This window comes from Sphaeramia orbicularis, chromosome 24, assembly GCF_902148855.1.
Source record: "Sphaeramia orbicularis chromosome 24, fSphaOr1.1, whole genome shotgun sequence".
Lineage (NCBI taxonomy): Eukaryota > Metazoa > Chordata > Actinopteri > Kurtiformes > Apogonidae > Sphaeramia > Sphaeramia orbicularis.
Window position 1 is genome coordinate 2,494,154 of NC_043979.1, and position 18,273 is coordinate 2,512,426.

Here is an 18,273-nt window from a genome sequence, read left to right on the forward strand (position 1 = left end):
AAGGGATATTTTTCACTCTGTAAGGGCTTCTGGTTTACATGTAGACTGCATTTTACATCACATGACAAGAGAACAGATTAGAAAATGAAGCAGTTAAGTGTTTATTGCAGCTTTGTGTGATAAAAAAGAATGTGAACTGTCAAATATCGGTCTTAAAGGTGTATATAGCACTACTGTTTTATATGGCATTGGCAGTTTTTTTTTCTTAATTCAAGATTTTTTTTTGCTTAATTCAAACAAAAAAAATCTGCCAATGGAACAAGTGAAAATTATCTTGGTCAGATTTCTTGAAATCTGATTTTCCAGATCTATTGCCTTGTCTATAAATCAGTTCTTCTGTCTCACTGAAAAGTTCCTCTTTAGGTGATTCTGTCTGATTTTAAGTGTAATGAGATATTTGGACTAGAAATGAGAAAAATACATTTGGTAAGATTTCAGTTTTTGCAGTGTAGGTCTGAACCTCTGAGTTTACTGCAGGATGCCTGGTGTTGAGCTGATATTTTAGGTTCTGATACAGAAAATCAAAATTGCATGGTACAATGCTCTTACCAAGAATGTTGTTGGATTATTTTTTTTCCTCGATACATTGAAGTAAGTCTTATTTTGACAGCCTTAGTTATTACACAACTTGTATTTACTGAAAAATACTAGATGACACATACAGTCGTGGAAAAAAATTATTAGACCATCCCAAGGTTATTATCGTTAACGAAAACTAACGAAATGACGAAAACTAGAATTGTAAAAATATTTTTGTTAACTGAAATAAATAAAAACTATAATTAAAAGAAAAAAACGAGAACTAACTGAAACTGTATTGTGTTTATAAAACTAAAACAGATAAAAATTATGGATAAAATTCCCTTCATTTTCGTCTTTGTCAACGTCGATTGATATGAAATCGATTTATTTCCCTCAAGTAATTTTAGCTGCTGGCACCAAATGATATTTAACGGTCCATCACTTGTGGTTTCCAGTCGTCTTCTGGTCCCCACTCTACCTGGAAACATGGAGACTAAAGCAGCAGAGTCCTGTCTGGGATTTATTTGAATACGACGAGGAAAGAAAAGATATTAAAAAAAAAAGTAAAATTAATACTAAAACTAAGCATTTAGAAAATAACAAAAACTAATAAAAACTAGCAAACCTGCTCTAATAACTAATTAAAAAGAACTGAATTAGAGAAAAAAAAAAGTCAAAGCTAAATAAAACTAAACTATAATGAAAAATCCCAAACTGTTATAACCTTGGACCATCCAAAGTCATTACAAACAACAGTCATGTAATCCAGTCCTAACTCCTGTGTGTGTCATGTGACTAAAACAGACAGAAAAGAAAACATGGAATGTCTAAAAGCACTGTTTTTATCAGTAAAATGACACAGATACTGAGGGAAGAACTGAAGTGATTTTGGTTTTTATCAAGAAAACATGTTAAATGGATAGATATCAGCTCTGAAATTTAACTACTATGAGCTATTTTTGTTGGTATTATTGTATTTGTCCAAACAAATGGACCTTTAGTTGGACCACACTGTAAAAAAAACCTGTAATTTAACAGAATTTTCACTGTTTATTTTACAGATTTTTCCTGCATTTTTAAGATACAGGAAAATATCAATGAAAAGACAAAAACAGACTGTGATTTTACATGTTAAATGTAAAATAACACGAAAAAACTGTAACTGTGAATACCCATAAAATTTCCATTTTTTAAAAGATTTTTTTTTTTCTTTTTTCACAGCAAAATACAGTTAAAATACATTTGCAAATGTATCGTAATTTCACAAATATTTCTTTTCTATTTATGAGATTAAACTGTTAACTTTTTTAAAAAAAAGTTTAATGCTGTAAAAAAAAAAATAATAAAATGAGAAAAAAAACACTAACAATTAACTGTAACAGAAGTATTTGTTCTGTCAGTTGAACCAGACTTGTTTGTTAATTGACAAATATCTTGTGTAATTACAGGAGTTTTCACAACGAAAATGTTGAATAAATGAGTTTTGTGAATGTATAACATGTATAAGCACTGATAAACTGTCCAAATACAGTTTTAATCAGTGGATTGGACAACTGAGTCTCACTGAAAATTATATATATATATATATATATATATATATATATATATATATATATATATATATATATATATATATATATATATATGTGTGTAATTTGATTGTTTTAATACATGTAAATATTCTTTACTAAACATTAAAAACTAACAAAAAAAATATGCAAAATCTCATGTAAAGTTAGAGCAAAAAACTGTATTTTAATTATGGAAAATTACCGTATTTTTATGAGATGGTTATTTCCCGTTATTTAACAGTATTTTTTCGGCGTCCCTACTGCCAGAATATTACTGTTGTTTTAGGTTTTGTTTTTTGTTTGTTGTTTTTTTACAGTGCAGGCATTAAAATTTACAAGAAATTAAAGAAAACAAGGGTGGTCTAGTCATTTTTTTTCTGACTGTAAATACCTTATTTCCATGTCTGTCTCTTCTGGAAGATGTGCTTCCCAAGTCAGAACATCACAGTGAAACTTTAACGGCCCATCCAGGTAACCACATTACTTATGAGTACTACTGAGCTTTCCAATGCCACCATGTAGAAAAAATCATCCCATCCAGGCCTCAAAATAATGCCCTTTTTAAGTCCAGTTTCCACCTACTCCAACCACGTATGTGAGGCCCATCAGAGACGCCGCCGAGCAGAAACAGGCCAGTCCTCCACATAAGCTCTCCTCCACTCAGCCTAGGCCTTGGGTCACCAATAAGTGCCTCTCCTAACACTCTTCTACCAAGTGCCCTATTCTCTAAGCTGCCACTTTCCTAATGGGAGACACGTACATGCAGGTGAAGCCGTTGTAGAAGTCCTACCTGTAGAGTCGTAGATGAGGACTTCTACACTGACGTCACCTTCGCTGTTGCCAAATGTAGAACTACTTGGATTCAACCAGAGCAGGGCTGGGGCTCCCAAAGCATCTTGGCACTCAGATCCTCTACATGTGTTGACTGGAGCTGGAGCTTCAGGGATCTTGGTCCCAAAATGCCTTTGGTCAGCCTGGTCCAGGACTGTTTGACACTTCTCCTCATCTGCATGATCTCTGCCACCGCACTGCTCTAACATCTATAGCAGATCCTCACCTTTTTTTGCAGGAAACGAAACTTTTTTGTTTCCCCCTCTCTGAACACCCCCCACCCCCTTCCCTGCCACCACCACCACCACCATTTATTAAACCACTAAACGCCAATGACATGGAATGACTCGCGAGCATGACCCTTTGAATGCTCATGCATGCATGATGATGCAACTCATAACAGCAATGCTACACATGATGATACTAAGATCAAGATGGTACTGATGATGATGATGAGGGTGATGATGATGGACGTGAGAAATCCTTTTGGGTGTCATTTACAGTGAACAGTATAAAGCCTAGAGGGCAAATGAGGGTCTTTTAGATGACACTGGTCTACAGGTCAAATACTTTCACAATAAAAGTAGTGAAATGTTACCGCATGTGAGTCTCTGATCCAGTCTAATCCAGTCCTAAATGCTGGTTGGCTGAAGTTTCACAGATACAGTCTGGGCTCAAAATGTAAAATTCAAGACTTCACCTCCTAAGACCCAGGAAATGTCAGCAAAGTACCAGCTTTTTTTGTTTTTAATTAAATCAGTGCCTAAATTGGAAACATCATGATGCAACAGTTTTCTCAGATGTGGTTTTTTAAATTTTTATGGAATGTCCTTTGTGGTGGACAGTTTTCTTTTCTTTTTTTTTGTATAAAGTTGTGAAACTCTTGTCCATAAATGTGGACAGAAAACCCAGAGCTGAGTCTGAGGAGGTTAACGATAGAATGGGTTTAACTCCAAAGGAATATTAGTGTCAGATCTACTTCAAAACACTGTCTGCACATGATAATACATTCACTTTACAGGTTCTATCAGCGGAACATTTATACATCTATTGGATAAATGGACATAAACATATATGTGGAAGAACACGCCATCATATACCTGGAAAACATCAGCAAACCAGCACTTTGGTCATTAGTTTAACAATTAGTCTGATTAAAATACGTAACATTTAGCACATTTAATCTCTGAGGCAGATCATGTCAAAAACAACTGTAGACCAGGGTGATCAGTAGATAGGTGGACACCACCTACGCACAGACCAGTTCAGTTTGAGTTCACAGAAAATAAGAAAGGGTAGAGAAGCAAACATGAAAAATACAATATAAGTACTGCAGTCAAAAAGAAATTAGAAATGAACACATGGTTCCCAAAAAAGGCCAAGAGGTAGATCAAAAATGTACTATTTGGGAGTTGACAATATAAATCATATATTAAAAAAAAAAAAAAAAAAAGTTTATAAAGTTTAGAGAAAAGATTTTTTACAGTTTGAATCTTGCCCAGCAAAATCCAAATTCAAGTCGCCTAATTAAATATTATGAATATTAGATACTAAGCATAAGCAGCTGAAATGTGACACTGTTAACTGTAGGTGGACTATCTAAATAAAGTGTTATGGTTTGGATTCCAAGAACAAAAGCAACGGGGACAGAAGACGTAGAAGCAGTTCAGGTTCAAACCGGTACATTTTTACAAAAAAAAACAACAAAAAACTGTTGAAGGGATCCTTTTGTCTGTAGATACAGGGATTTAGTGCTTTTTAACCTCCTCAGACCCAGGAAATGTCAGCAAAGTACCAGTTTATTTGTTTTTTATTAAATAAGTGCCTATATTGGAAATATCATGATGTAACAGTTTTTTCAGATGCAGTTTTTTACATTTTTATGGAATGTCCTTTGTGGTGGACAGTTTTCTTTTTTTTTTTTTTGTATAAAGTTGTGAAACTCTTGTCCACAAATGTGGACAGAAAACCCATAGCTGAGTCTGAGGAGGTTAATGCTAAATTATGTCACAGTGTCACTATAATGAAAAAATGAGGCTTTGCGAGGGTATGTGAAGCTGACTTCATGTCATCCTCCAGATGACTGCAAAAGTAATTTGTTGATTTTTCAATTGGTTGTAATGAAATAAACTACAGACACACTGTAAACTGATTCCCTGTTGATCTGAGGAAAGAAGGTAAAATGGGAAGATGGAAACACTAGGGGTGTTAGAAAATATCAGTTCTGCAATATATCGCGATATTTCATTTCACAATAGTGTATCAATATTAAAAAGTACTGTATTAATATTTTTAGGTATTTATTCAAATGCAGATATGGTGGAGGTTCATTTTTGTTTTTTGGTTTTCTTTATTGTTTATATTTTATTTATAATTATTTAACACTTTTATTAAATAATGGTTATTTGAAGCATCCTAAAAAAAAAACTTTTTACTGTCTGAGAGGCAGATGGCAGTTCCTTTACAAACTAATTTTGTGATATAACATTAGATCCTGTTCTGATCAAATAAGAAAGTGTTTAGTATTTTTAGATGTTTCTGGTGTAATTCAATTCTCCCAGGAAATAATCTGAAGAAAAAAAAAAAAGAAAAAAAATTAACAAAAAACTGCCTTTTTAACAGTATCATGATATATCGCGATATATCGTATCGTGATCCTAATATTGTGATTTGTGTCATATCGCCAGATTCTTGCCGATACACACCCCTAGTAACACCGCATGATAAAAATGCCAAATGCTAGAAAGAATGGCATTATGCCACATTAGAGAAGGGAAGAGAAAATCACCAGAGCAGAGCTGCTGGTGGGTTCAGAGCCTGCGCACTGCGTGTTTCTCTGGGTGTACTTGTGTCTGTCGCTTCCCTTGTCTTGACACGACTCGCTGTGGCGATCCGGCACGCTGCTGCCTTTTGTCCCCTCTGGTTCTGCTGCAGTTTCTCTGCGGCGCCACCTCTCCTGCAGAGCGCTGTGCTAAATTAGCCTTTATCCTGCTCTGGCTGCTCAAACATTACCGTCCGCTAAGCTCCCTCCACCGCGGGAACTCGCCCACATGTAGGTCAGCCATATCAGATAGTGGCATGATAGCCTGCTGGGAACTGAAGTCCAACTGAACCCCACACGCACGCAGCTAAAAAAGAAACAGTTGTTCTTCTTTTTCATGCTACATAGCATTTCGTCCATTTACATGCTGATTACGGGACTGCTTTAGGTGTTAATCCCCTCACGTGCAGCCTGTCAGAATATCGGTGGTCGATGCCTGTTTTTTAGTGCAGATTTTCGCCGTTTCTTTATTTTAATTAGCGCTTCGCTCAACTTGCAGGTCACTCAGGGAATGAATTATACAGAATGAGTTCTCTTTACCAGTGGATCTGCCAGACTCATATGATTTAATCAGATCATCTCAGTTCAATCACAGTAAAGCTGATTAGAGGAATGCATGATCTCTGTTTTTGGAAAGCAGAAATGCAGGAGATGGAAGTTTAAAAGAGAAGGGAAGTGATGGTAGGAGAGGAAAAAGAGGTGGAGAAACAAAGAAGAAAGGAGAAAAAGAAAGGACTCAGACGAGGGTAGAGTGTGTGTTAACCACGCTGGTGTGTGTCAGCAGGGACGGGCAGCTAAAGCCAAGCCTTGCCTCAGTCCATTTCTATTAATAAAAGCAATGTAGGAGGCTGAGGCTGAGCCAGCGCCATCCCCGATGCAGCGAGGAATCATCCACACACAACTCCAAGGTTATACCAAACTCAGCCGCACACCAAACCATACAAGCAAACGCAGAACACAGTGTGGTTGAATGAATACAGAAAATAAAGACGCTTCAATTCACCTTCGCAATCAGCTGCTTAAGACTGAAGATGAAATGCTTAAACATAAATGAGTCCACTTTCCTGCAACACAGACACTAAACCACAGCTGAACAGTGAACTAGAGCTTTCTGTGCTTCCATCTTTGACTCCTCTGTGCCAAAAACAGACGCACGACGCAACAACGTGTGAAGTTCGACAAGCAGAGCAAGGTGACATTTCTAAAGCTACACAGCTAACAGAGCTGTGATGTTAGCGCAGCTGTATGTGGGGGCTTCTATGAAACTGGGGACAATTTGGTATCGTTACTTTTCCAGCTTTTTAGACCCAATAGTAAAAGGTAAATGTAGACAGATTTCCCCCCAGAATGGACTTAATGATGACCTCAGATAAATGCAAAAAAAATTATACTCTTGTTCAGAGCCATCCCATAATTAATGCATTTTTAATCAAATTTTGGGGCCAATAACAGGACCCACACTAGAAAAAAATGCCCCTCTAAAAACCAGTTTAAAACAATTTATACAAGATATTTCTGCTTGAATTAGGCAACAAAAAAAAAAAAATCTGCCAATGGAACAAGTGAAAATTATCTTAGTAAGATTTCTTGAAATAAGATTTTCAAGATCTGTTGTCTGAAAATAATTCTTATATCTCTCTATTCGCTTTTCCATTGGACATCTGTGCAAAACTTTACCAATATTTACTAAATGTTGAAAAAACAGAAGTGCGTAATGTCGGTTTTTCCATTAAATCACAAATGCGATGATTTGTCATTCCAAAGTCATTCCAAAAACATGGCGACAAACATAAATATGGTGTTGATTACAGATATATTCATTATTATTATTATATATTACCCCTCTATCTCGTGCTAAATTAAAAAATGATTCAGTTTCCTGGTGTGTCCACACATACCGCACCATGTTTCTTTTAAAACTCTTCTTCTTTGCTTGTTGTAACGTCGTCAACATTTGCTTTTTGTTTTAATTCACGTGACTGTAGTTGCATAAAAAGGTCTTTCCATTGCAGTTCTGCATGATATAGCAATTGAGCTACACCCGAAAAACTATGTCTTGCGAGCGAAAAAAACTTTTAATCGAAAAGTTTGGGCGAAATTGTCGTTTTTCCATTAGGTACATTTTTATGCGTAAGTTACATTCGTGCAATTTGAGGATCAATGGAAAAGTGACGACAGGAAAAGTTCCTCTTTAGGTAATGTGTCTTATTTTAAGTGTGATGAGATATTTGGACTAGGAATGAGAAAGATACACTTGGTCAGATTCAGACTTTTTCTATTGCAAATATGGACGTTAAATCTCCCTCGGTGTCAGTGCATTAGATGTGAAAACGTGTGTAAATGCTCTTCTATAGACTCTAAATAAAGACACTGTGTTCAATGTGTCCATCCTAGTGGTTTTTCATCAATCTCAGTCTTATTACAGGTTTGGTGTGGAACCCATCGTGTCCACTGGTGTTACATACAGAACCTGCCCAGTTAAACGCATATAAATTGCGAATGCTTTTGCAACAGTGGTCCCTGCCTTCAATAATTAGTTCAATTCCCAAAATGCACCTGTGAGAGAATAAAGAGATATTAAAAAAAAAATAGTAATATGTAATTCTTGTGTCCTTTTGACCATGTTACATGTGGACTTTTGTATTAAATATAATGTAAAATAATATAAAAATGTATTTTATCTGAAAAATAGCTTCTCTTTTACCTCAGTAAATATTTTTTTAAATAGACCCAAACGTGCTTCATACATTCGTCTACATCTGGTTTGAATTTTTAGCCCCACGTCCTGTTTTTAGGACCAGTTTCATAGAAGTACCTCTGTATTAGTGCACTTCAGTTTCGTTAGGCAGAAGCAGATACAGAAAGAGACTAAAACTCTGACTCCAAATCCTCATCATGCTCTTCACTCCTCTGCCAGTGCACGTCCCGAGCTCCAACCTGGAGAAAGAAAGCGGTGACATTTTAAAAACACAAAGGAGCGTGGGTGGAGTTGGGGATCTAGGAACAGTCAACAACAACCATGGTGTTATTCTCTGTTAACTTCCTCCGTTTTTTTGTTTTTTGGTTTTGTTTTGTTCTGTTTCCTTTTGTCGTTTGGCAGTTTGTTCTCTGCATTCAGTCTTCGTCCCTCCTGATAATGTGACAGTCCTGTACCACTCTGTGTTGTGTGTCTGCCAAAAGCTTGTCTATTCTCTGTTTTCTGTGGGACATTTGACTGTGGGAGTGGGTGTGGGTGTGGGAGGGTGGGCTTTGGGGGGGTGGGTAGCGCTAGTCAGTTCTTTTAAAAGGAAAAAAAAAAAAAAAGAGATGGGATGGGAGGGGGGGGGGGGGGAGGGGCTGTACTGACACACTGAGTCATCCTACATGTGGAAGCTAATAGCTGCATGCTTTAACGACACCAACAGACATGATTGGAGGAATGTGACTTAGCGTCCCAAACCTGCCTGACTCTGATCAGTATGTTATACCAGATATAACATCACACACTTTAATCTGAACAGAATGAGCCTGTACCTACCAACCAGCCCATGCCTGCTATGCTTTGCTTGACTTAGTCTAGTCCCCACCATATATTTATGTGCTGAATGCATGATACCAAGTAACACCTTTGTGTCAGCTGATCACCTACATATACTGATTTATATTTATACGCAGTTTGCTAAATACCTCAAATCCAAGGCTCTCTTTGTAGACATGACTATTGGAAGGCAGCCTGGTTGAGGTAAATGTCTGAGCGGGCTGGTCTAAGCTGTCCAGTAACTGTCCCTCCTCGTCTTCCTCCTCTACATCACCACCGCCGGCGGTCAGGATGAAGAGCGGAGCCAGCAAGGCCTGGGGGAACAACCAGGACGGGGTGGTTGGCCAGCCAGCCCGCCCGCGTCGTGGACGAACGCGAACAGATGGCCATCAGCGGCGGCTTCATCCGCAGGTAAGAGGGTGAGGACGCGAGTGGGGGAAAGGGGGCGGGGCTAAAAGTTTGAAGCTAAAAGAAGTCACACAGAGGAGGATCAGGTCATTTCAGTCAGTTTATTTTTATAGTTTATCAGTCATTTTATTAGGTTCAAATTTCTAATGTTTTATAATTAAGATAATTAGCTTTATGTTGCACTTTTAGATGGTTTTTAGTACTGTCACTGGTGTGTAGACTGATCTGCAGGTTAAATAAACAGGTAAATACAGATAGTTATGAGATATTTTGTTGGCGGATATTTTTTAAAAAAATCAGTTAAAAGGCCATTCTTCATACCTTCGACAGCCTCTATAAATAATGGTTGTACTTTTAACACCTGAAAAAGACGCTGTATTTCAAATGAAAATCATCTTCAGTGTACATGAATTGGTCTTTGTCAGTTAACAAGTGAAAATCTACGACGGCGTATTAGGGCCACATAAGGAATAAAAAACACTTGTCACTATGAGAATAAAGTGGTAAAATATCAAGATAAAATCTGTAATTTTATGAGAATACTGTCGATACAAAAAGAGTCATAATATTATGAGACTAATGTTGTCATATTTCGAGAATAAGCCATAATATTACACGAATAATGTCGTAATTATTATCTACAAAGACACTAAACACTGAGGAACAGACAGAAAATAGTTCAAATTGAGCTGAATTTTCTTTAGACATTTCAGGTTGTTCATATTTTATTGTTACAGGATAGGTTTGGAAATGTAAGTATTTCCATAATTTACTGTTATTTTTTGCAATCCACTGTGGGTGCTTTGAGTATGCGTTCACAGAAAAGCGCTATATAAATCTAATCCATTACTATTATTACTATTATTTATTATTATTATTATTATTATTATTATTAATGTAAAAACAGGCAAGAAAAATATAATTACAAGAATAAAGGCATACCCACTGGTCCTATATGTAGAACTGTGAACATTTGTGAGGTTCTACTTTCATTTGGCGTTTACACACACAAGGACAAATACTGAGCCTATTAGCCCCGCCCACCATAACACATTAGCATTAGTCGAAGGACTTTGAAGACCGTTCGCACACATTTGGGGTTTGTTTTGTCATACGAACTGAACAGATTTGGAGTAAATTGTCTCTTTTGTGGAGGAGGAACTGACTGGAAGTGGTCGACTGCAGAGCTAGCGGTGGTTATACCATGACTTTATTTATTAGATTTTCCCCACTTGTTTTTAAATTATGACATTCTCATAATACTAACGGCTTTATTCTCAGAATATGACGACAGTATTCTCATAATATTACCACTTCCTTCTCATAAAATTTGGACTTTTTGTATTTGACTTTATTCTCATAAAATTACGGGTTTTATCTCGATATTTTACAACTCTATTCTCGTAGTGACAGGTGTTTGTATTTTTTTATGCGGCCTTAACACCATATGTTATTGTTGTTATTCATTATAGGTTTTTTTCTTCATCCTTTTACTTTTAGATTTTGTGGTTGTTGTTTCAGCTGGTTCTGGAATAAAGGACTAGGGGTTTGGGTTTTCAGATATCTCTTCTTCATATTTTTACTTTTCTTTTTTTGTCCATGCAAATAATTGTTTAATCAAATCAAATTGAAGAAAATAATCGATGGATTAGTAGATTTCAAAAATAATGATAGGTGCAGCTCTAGACCATGGTTTTAAATAAGGACAAGGTTTTAAATAAATAATAACTGATGAAAACAATCTAACTAGTAACTATATAATGCATTGACCCGTGTGGATCCACAGGTTCTAGATGTGGTCGTTTTTCTGCTGTTGTGTATTCGTACTGCTGTACCACATTTGTCCAGCAGTCACCGCCAAAGCATTGTGGCCATAGCAACGTGATTGTAAGGCTATTGTATTAAAAATTACTACTATCTCCCAAAATATTGGTCCTATCAACTGACTGTTTTCACTAGTCTGTTCATTGAGCAAAAAGACAGAAGTTTGAGGACGACTGCACACACACACACACACACACACACACACACACACACACACACACAGAGGCCACTTGGCTTGTATAAAACAGATGCAGTGGGGGTGGTAGCTTTAATAGCACCCTATGCAGACACCCCTTTGTGCCCCCCCCCCAATTTATCTTTGGGAGGTGACGTCGTCCACATACAGGTCAATCGTGGCACTTTCCATTAACGTACTGCACCCCCCCCACACACACACTTTTTTTTTTTTTTTGGGGGGGGGGGGGGGGGGGGGGGCTAGTGGGGCATAGAAAACCATTTCACATAGTCATTTTTTTTTGTCAGCTGCACATAATGCACATGCCAGAAACCGTCACTGCTCATATGTAACTGGGGGGTGAGGAGTGACTGCAAACATGTACATTTAAATAAGTTTACTCGCAGGCCATTTTTAAAACAAACAGAACAAAATTCAGTTCAGCAGTGAAATACAGTATTCATATCTTGCAGATACTGTTAGTAACAGTTATGCAGTGTCCACGACTGTTGTGCGCAGAAAGCTGGTCTGAGGTCAGACCCAGACTGAGAGGTGAAGTCTGGAGCAGAGGCCCAGATGCCCACATGAACCCGGTCACCGAGCCAGTGCGTGACCTGCTGTTTATTATTAATAACATCCTACTGTCTCCACCTGACCCGGGTCTGCGTGTGTGTGTTCAGGGTAACAGACGATGCCCGGGAAAATGAGATGGACGAGAACCTGGAGCAGGTGGGCGGCATCATCGGTAACCTGCGCCACATGGCCCTGGACATGGGCAACGAGATCGACACCCAGAACCGCCAGATCGACAGGATCATGGAGAAGGTGAGTCCGGATTCGGTCAGAGTAGAACACCAAAACTGTGTTTCTGCAGTAGACATTCAGTAGCAACCGTCAGCGATGTATAAGATAGGTAGTTCAGTCATGATCTGCAGATGAAAGTACACAGCAAATACAAAAGAGGGTCTGTGTAGCAGCAAGTAAAAGAATGAGCATCAATGAATCTTTATTCACAGTAAAACAAAAGTTGAGCTGTACACTGGAAAAAAAATCCAAATCTGAACAAGTGTCTTTTTTTCATTTCTAGTCCAAATATCTCACCGCACTTAAAAGACAGAATCACCTAAAGAGGAACTTTTTATAAGAACTGATTTATAGACAATAGATCCGGAAAATCTGATTTCAAGAAATCTTACCAAGATCATTTTCACTCGTTCTATTGGCAGATTTTTTTTTTTTTTTTTTTTTTTTTTGCTTAATTCAAGCAAAAACAATCTGCCAAGAAACTTCAGAGAGAAGTAGAAACAAAGGACAACAACATGTATTTTAGAGCTACATTTTCAATATAACACTAATTTGATCAGTAAAACGGCTTTGTGTGCTTCAGTGTAAGACACAAATGTTAGCTAGCTTAGCAAACAGTAGTCGACAAAGATAAACATCTGACTGCTGTTGACCTTCATTTGTGTGCATATTATATGAACATAATGCTGCACCATGATGTTAAGTCACATTATACAAGTCACTTCTCACTTAAGGTTAAATGTATTTTTGCTAATAATTCTGTGTAAACAAGAATGTTTGCAAAGCTTATATTCACAATATTCACTCATATTCACATCAACTGAAATGTATGGAATGTATGGCTCTGTTGTGACTAAACTGAGCCGACACCATTTTGGTAAACCAAAAAAAAAGTTTGTTTTTTTTCCTCAAATCCATTGGTCTGTCCTCTGCTAGTCAATATCTGCATATAGATAGAATAGAATAGAATAGAATAGAATAGAATAGAATAGAATAGAATAGTCATTACAGCTGCAACCGATTAATCGACTAGGTGCTTGAAGCCAATGCAAAATTCCCGATTTGATTAATCGACTCGAATTGATTGAAGGGAAATATTCTATTGCAGTTTTCCTGAACTAAAGCTTCTTTGTGCGTCACAATAAGCGTCCGTGTGAAACACAACAGTGGAACCAACGTTTAACAGCAGAGAAATGAAGGAAACAAAGCTTTGATTCAGGAGAATTGAGGTTGAATGATTTTTTGGATCACTTTGAGTCAATTAATCGGTTGCAGCTCTAATTGTCATTACACCGTTGTGCTACAAAATTGCAGGTGGTCTCTTCCAGCCACAGTGCACTTACATCTAAATAACAACACAATAAAATACAGACATATTAGGAAATAGAACATATAAAGTAATGTGCAACTGAAATATTTGCAAATAATAGATATACTAAATGAAGGGTAAAGAATACTGAAAGTAGTCATGCAGCAGTGCAAACCAAGTAAACATCCATTTAACAGTGTGAACAGTGTATGAGTCCAGCTAAACCTGTCATGTTATCACCTGTTATATTCAGTTTGATGTTGGTTTTCTTACACCGGAGGAAACCAAGCATTACTGATTATTAAATTAAGACTATATTGTAAAACAGCTCTTGCAGTCCATTTGGTTCATTTGTCTCTGATATTCCAGAGGTGTACACAGTACATATGTGTTTATTTCCTGCAGTGCATATGTTGAAACCTCCATACAGTGACATGCTGGAGGCAAGACTTAGTCAAGGTCTACTGTTTAAAAGTCTTCCAGTTTCATACTTTACTATAAACTAGGGATGTCCCGATACTGATCTGGCATTTTTTAGAAGATTGGATCAGATTTAGTCACAAAATTAGGCCAATCCGGGCCCAGTTTGAAGGGGGGGGGGGTAAACAAATGTCCTGCCCCTCAAATTAAAATTTCCGAAGGTAGGACAAAGGAAACTGAGCTGCACATCAGCAGGAGGCTTAGACGAATGAGTAAAGGCTCTATGTTTGACTTTCACTTTATGGTCTGTGCGTATTTATTCTGAGGTACGTACAGTAGTGATGCACGCGTCAGGTTTTTTCAATCCGGAGGCCTTTGTTGAAGTATTTGACCCGCCCCCACCCCACCCCTGCATCACTAACGTACGGCGCAGAACACACCCCCTTGTAACACCCGAACAGATCTGTCCACAGACGTACTACAGCAGTGACAAACATACAGCCCACAGCCCAAAACCAGCCCGTCAAAGGTTCTAATGTGTCCCACAGTATGAATTTGGAAAGTGCAAAAATTATACTAAAGTTATTAAGAGTCAAAGGTGTCATAGTTGTTTTAGTTCAGGTTCCACATTCAGCCCATTTGTGATCTTCAGTAAAATAATAGAATAATAATCTGTAAATAATGACTCTAAATTTAAATCAAAATTTCATTGTAAAATCAGTATTTATCCATCCATCCATCCATTGTCCACCGCTTATCCGGGGCCGGGTCACGGGGGTAACAGTCTAACCAGGGATGCCCAGACTTCCCTCTCCCCAGACTCCTCCTCCAGCTCTTCCGGGGGGACCCCGAGGTTCCCAGGCCAGCCAGAGACATAGTCTCTCCAACGTGTCCTGGGTCTTCCCCGAGGTCTCCTCCCGGAAAAAGGTGGTCTGCCCTCTCCGGGTCGGTGGGGAGTCTTTGCCCCAAGTGGAGGAGTTTAAGTATCTTGGGGTCTTGTTCACGAGTGAGGGAAGGATGGAGCGTGAGATTGACAGACGGATCGGTGCAGCGTCTGCAGTGATGCAGTCGCTGTACCGGTCGGTTGTGGTAAAGAAGGAGCTGGGCCGAGAGGCGAAGCTCTCGATTTACCGGTCAGTCTACGTTCCTACCCTCACCTATGGTCATGAGCTTTGGGTCAGGACCGAAAGGACAAGATCCCGGATACAAGCGGTCCAAATGAGTTTCCTCTTCAGGGTGGCTGGGCGCACCCTTAGGGATAGGGGGAGGAGCTCAGTCACCAGGGAGGAGCTCGGAGTAGAGCCGCTGCTCCTCCGCGTCGAGAGGGCCAGCTGAGGTGGCTCGGCATCTGTTTCGATGCCTCCTGGACGCCTCCCAGGGGAGGTGTTCCGGGCATGTCCCACCGGGAGGAGACCTCGGGAAGATCAGTATTTATTTGTTTGTTTATTTATTTGTCTCAAACTTTGAAATAAAAATTAAAAACAAACTAAATAAACAATAAAATCAAGAAGTCAATTACATATGCACCCACCAGTGATCATTAAACAAAAAATCCAAAATACAATAAAGTTAAGATAAGTGTACATATGAATCAACTCAAAACAGTTTGAGAAGGGACAGACAGAAGCAAAGGCTTATCTAGTCCTGCCCCTTCCTTACTTTCAGTGTCAAATTCATAACCACATATATTTCCTTATTATTTCCGTATCAGATCAGTATCAGCAAAACTAATCCTAAAAAAATCAGATCGGAAGCAAAAAAATCCAGATGGTGACATCACTAGGGGTGTAAGAAAATATCGGTTCAGCATATATCGTGATATTTCATTTCACAATACTATATTGATATTAAAAAGTACTGTATCGCTATTTTTAAGTAATTCAAATGTAGATATTGTGGAGGTTCATTTTTGTTTTGTGTTTATCCTTTTGTTTTATTTTATTTATTATTAACACTCTTATCAAATAATGTTCGTACCTTTTTGGTATCGCACAAAAATAATGTTTTGATATTAGTTATGAAATAATAGAATATGAACATTTGAACAGGATCTGAAACTGTAATGTCTGTAAAACAGAATTTCAGTTTTAATTCAGGAAAATTTAGTGATATAGCGTTAGATCCTGTTCTGATCAAATAAAAATGGGTTTAATATTTGTGTATATTCTGGTGTAATTCAATTCTTCAAAGAAATAATCATTTAAAAAAAGAAACGAACAAAAATTGCCTTTATAACAGTTTCATGATATATTGCGATATATCGTATTGTGATCCTAATGTTGTGATTTGTATCGTATCGCCAGATTCTTGCCAACACACAGCCCTAGACATCACTACTATAAACGCCTCCTGTACAGTGTTTGTAAAGATGAGACGACCCAAAATGAGCTCATGCTGTCTTCTAAAACATGGTTTGATGCCGTACCAGAAAACTCACTCTTCTTTCCCTGTTTTCCTTCGCTCAGGCTGATTCCAACAAGACCCGGATTGATGAGGCCAACCAGCGCGCCACAAAGATGCTGGGCGTGGCTAAACGCCCCTAGCCCAGAGCGTGACCCCCCGGCGTCCCGCGCCGCACATCGACAGGCGCTGACATGCTTTCATCATGGTATTGACCTTCTAGGTTTGCACACATGCACATATCACCTCCCCTCCCCATTGTAAATGTTGTTCTGTGTGTCGTCTGTCGAGCTTTTTCAAGATGATTGTCCTCGTAAAATGATGATTTTATACTTATACTCCGTCTATCATTCTTTCCAAAGGTTGTATATAGTGCTGACTTGATGGCTCTCTAGCTCACCTGTGAAGTTTTTATTCTCTTTATCAATATAATATATATATATCATATATTATATATCATATAATATATATATATATAAAAGTACACTGCTCTGGATGACAAGTATATAATAGGAATGCTATACAAGCTGTTTGTTTGGATTCTTTTTCCTTTTCAGTATCTCAGTATCGTCTTAGTAAAACTGTGTCATTCCATTTAGGCTACTGTCATGCTCCTTATTTTGGTGTTGTCACAATAAAACAGACAAGACTGGCCAAGTAAAGGTTTACTAAGCGACGGTACAGATGAAAGGGATCACAAAGAGCACTTACAATCAAAAGGCAGTCGTTGGTACATTTTCCTTCATCGCAATCATACTGAGTTACTGTTTAGACAATGTGCAACTAGACTCTCTGTAGCTGTATTAGACATTGCATTCCAAGTGATGTGAATTGTGCGTTCTCTGCATGACAAATGGTAGATTTTAGTCTTCTAAATAAAACCTGTCTGAAAAATATATAAAAAATGATAACATGTCAGTAGCAAAATTGACACAACGCATGCTCAGTATTAGGACACAGTTGATCGTTCCATACTCCTGCAAGTTTGCAATAGTGCCACTCTTTCTGTCTCGATATATTTACCGACTGTGACCATCTCGTTGTAAAATAATGCAAAAGGGATCAAAAAAGTGAGACGAAGATGAAAACATATGAGGACTCGGGGTTGTATTGCAAAAAATGAAAAATGACCTGTTTTCTAAATGATTATGCAGTTCAGTGATGAAGATGTTGACTATGTGCTGAAAGATGAGGACTGGTTGTGTACTGTAACATAGGTTTTGGATGCTCTGAAAAATAAAAATAAATAAACGTTTGCAATGTAAAGCAAAGACGCATATTTCTGAGAGACCTTACTTTTATAAGAAGACTGTATCTGTAAGTTTTTCTCCTCGTGTGGTTTGTTATTGGTAAAAAATACTGACAATATTAATAACAATAACTATACTCTGAAACAAAAAATACATACAAAAGGGGTTTTTTGTTGCTTCTGTACTTTAGAGCTATGCACACCAAATCGCCAAAATGTCGAGTAGTTAGAGTAAGGTGAGTAAATACCTAAAACCTGAATGACACAATAAGTTAAACTGTGAGATTGATGTCCTCAACGCATGTAATATTAAAGACTCCCTCTCTGTATCCTGTCAGTGTGTGAAGTGGTGGACATTTTGTAGCTAGCTGAATTGATTAAAAGTAATAAACCCTAGTGGTCCCCGTGTCTGTCTTTATTGC

The 18,273-nt window shown here is 37.8% G+C and overlaps 1 pseudogene; it reads left to right on the plus strand.

The window, feature by feature from the left end:
- The window catches only part of LOC115414771 (synaptosomal-associated protein 25-A-like), a 103,130-nt pseudogene extending 85,291 nt beyond the window's left edge, over positions 1 to 17,839 (plus strand).
- Positions 17,840 to 18,273: the final 434 nt, after the last annotated feature.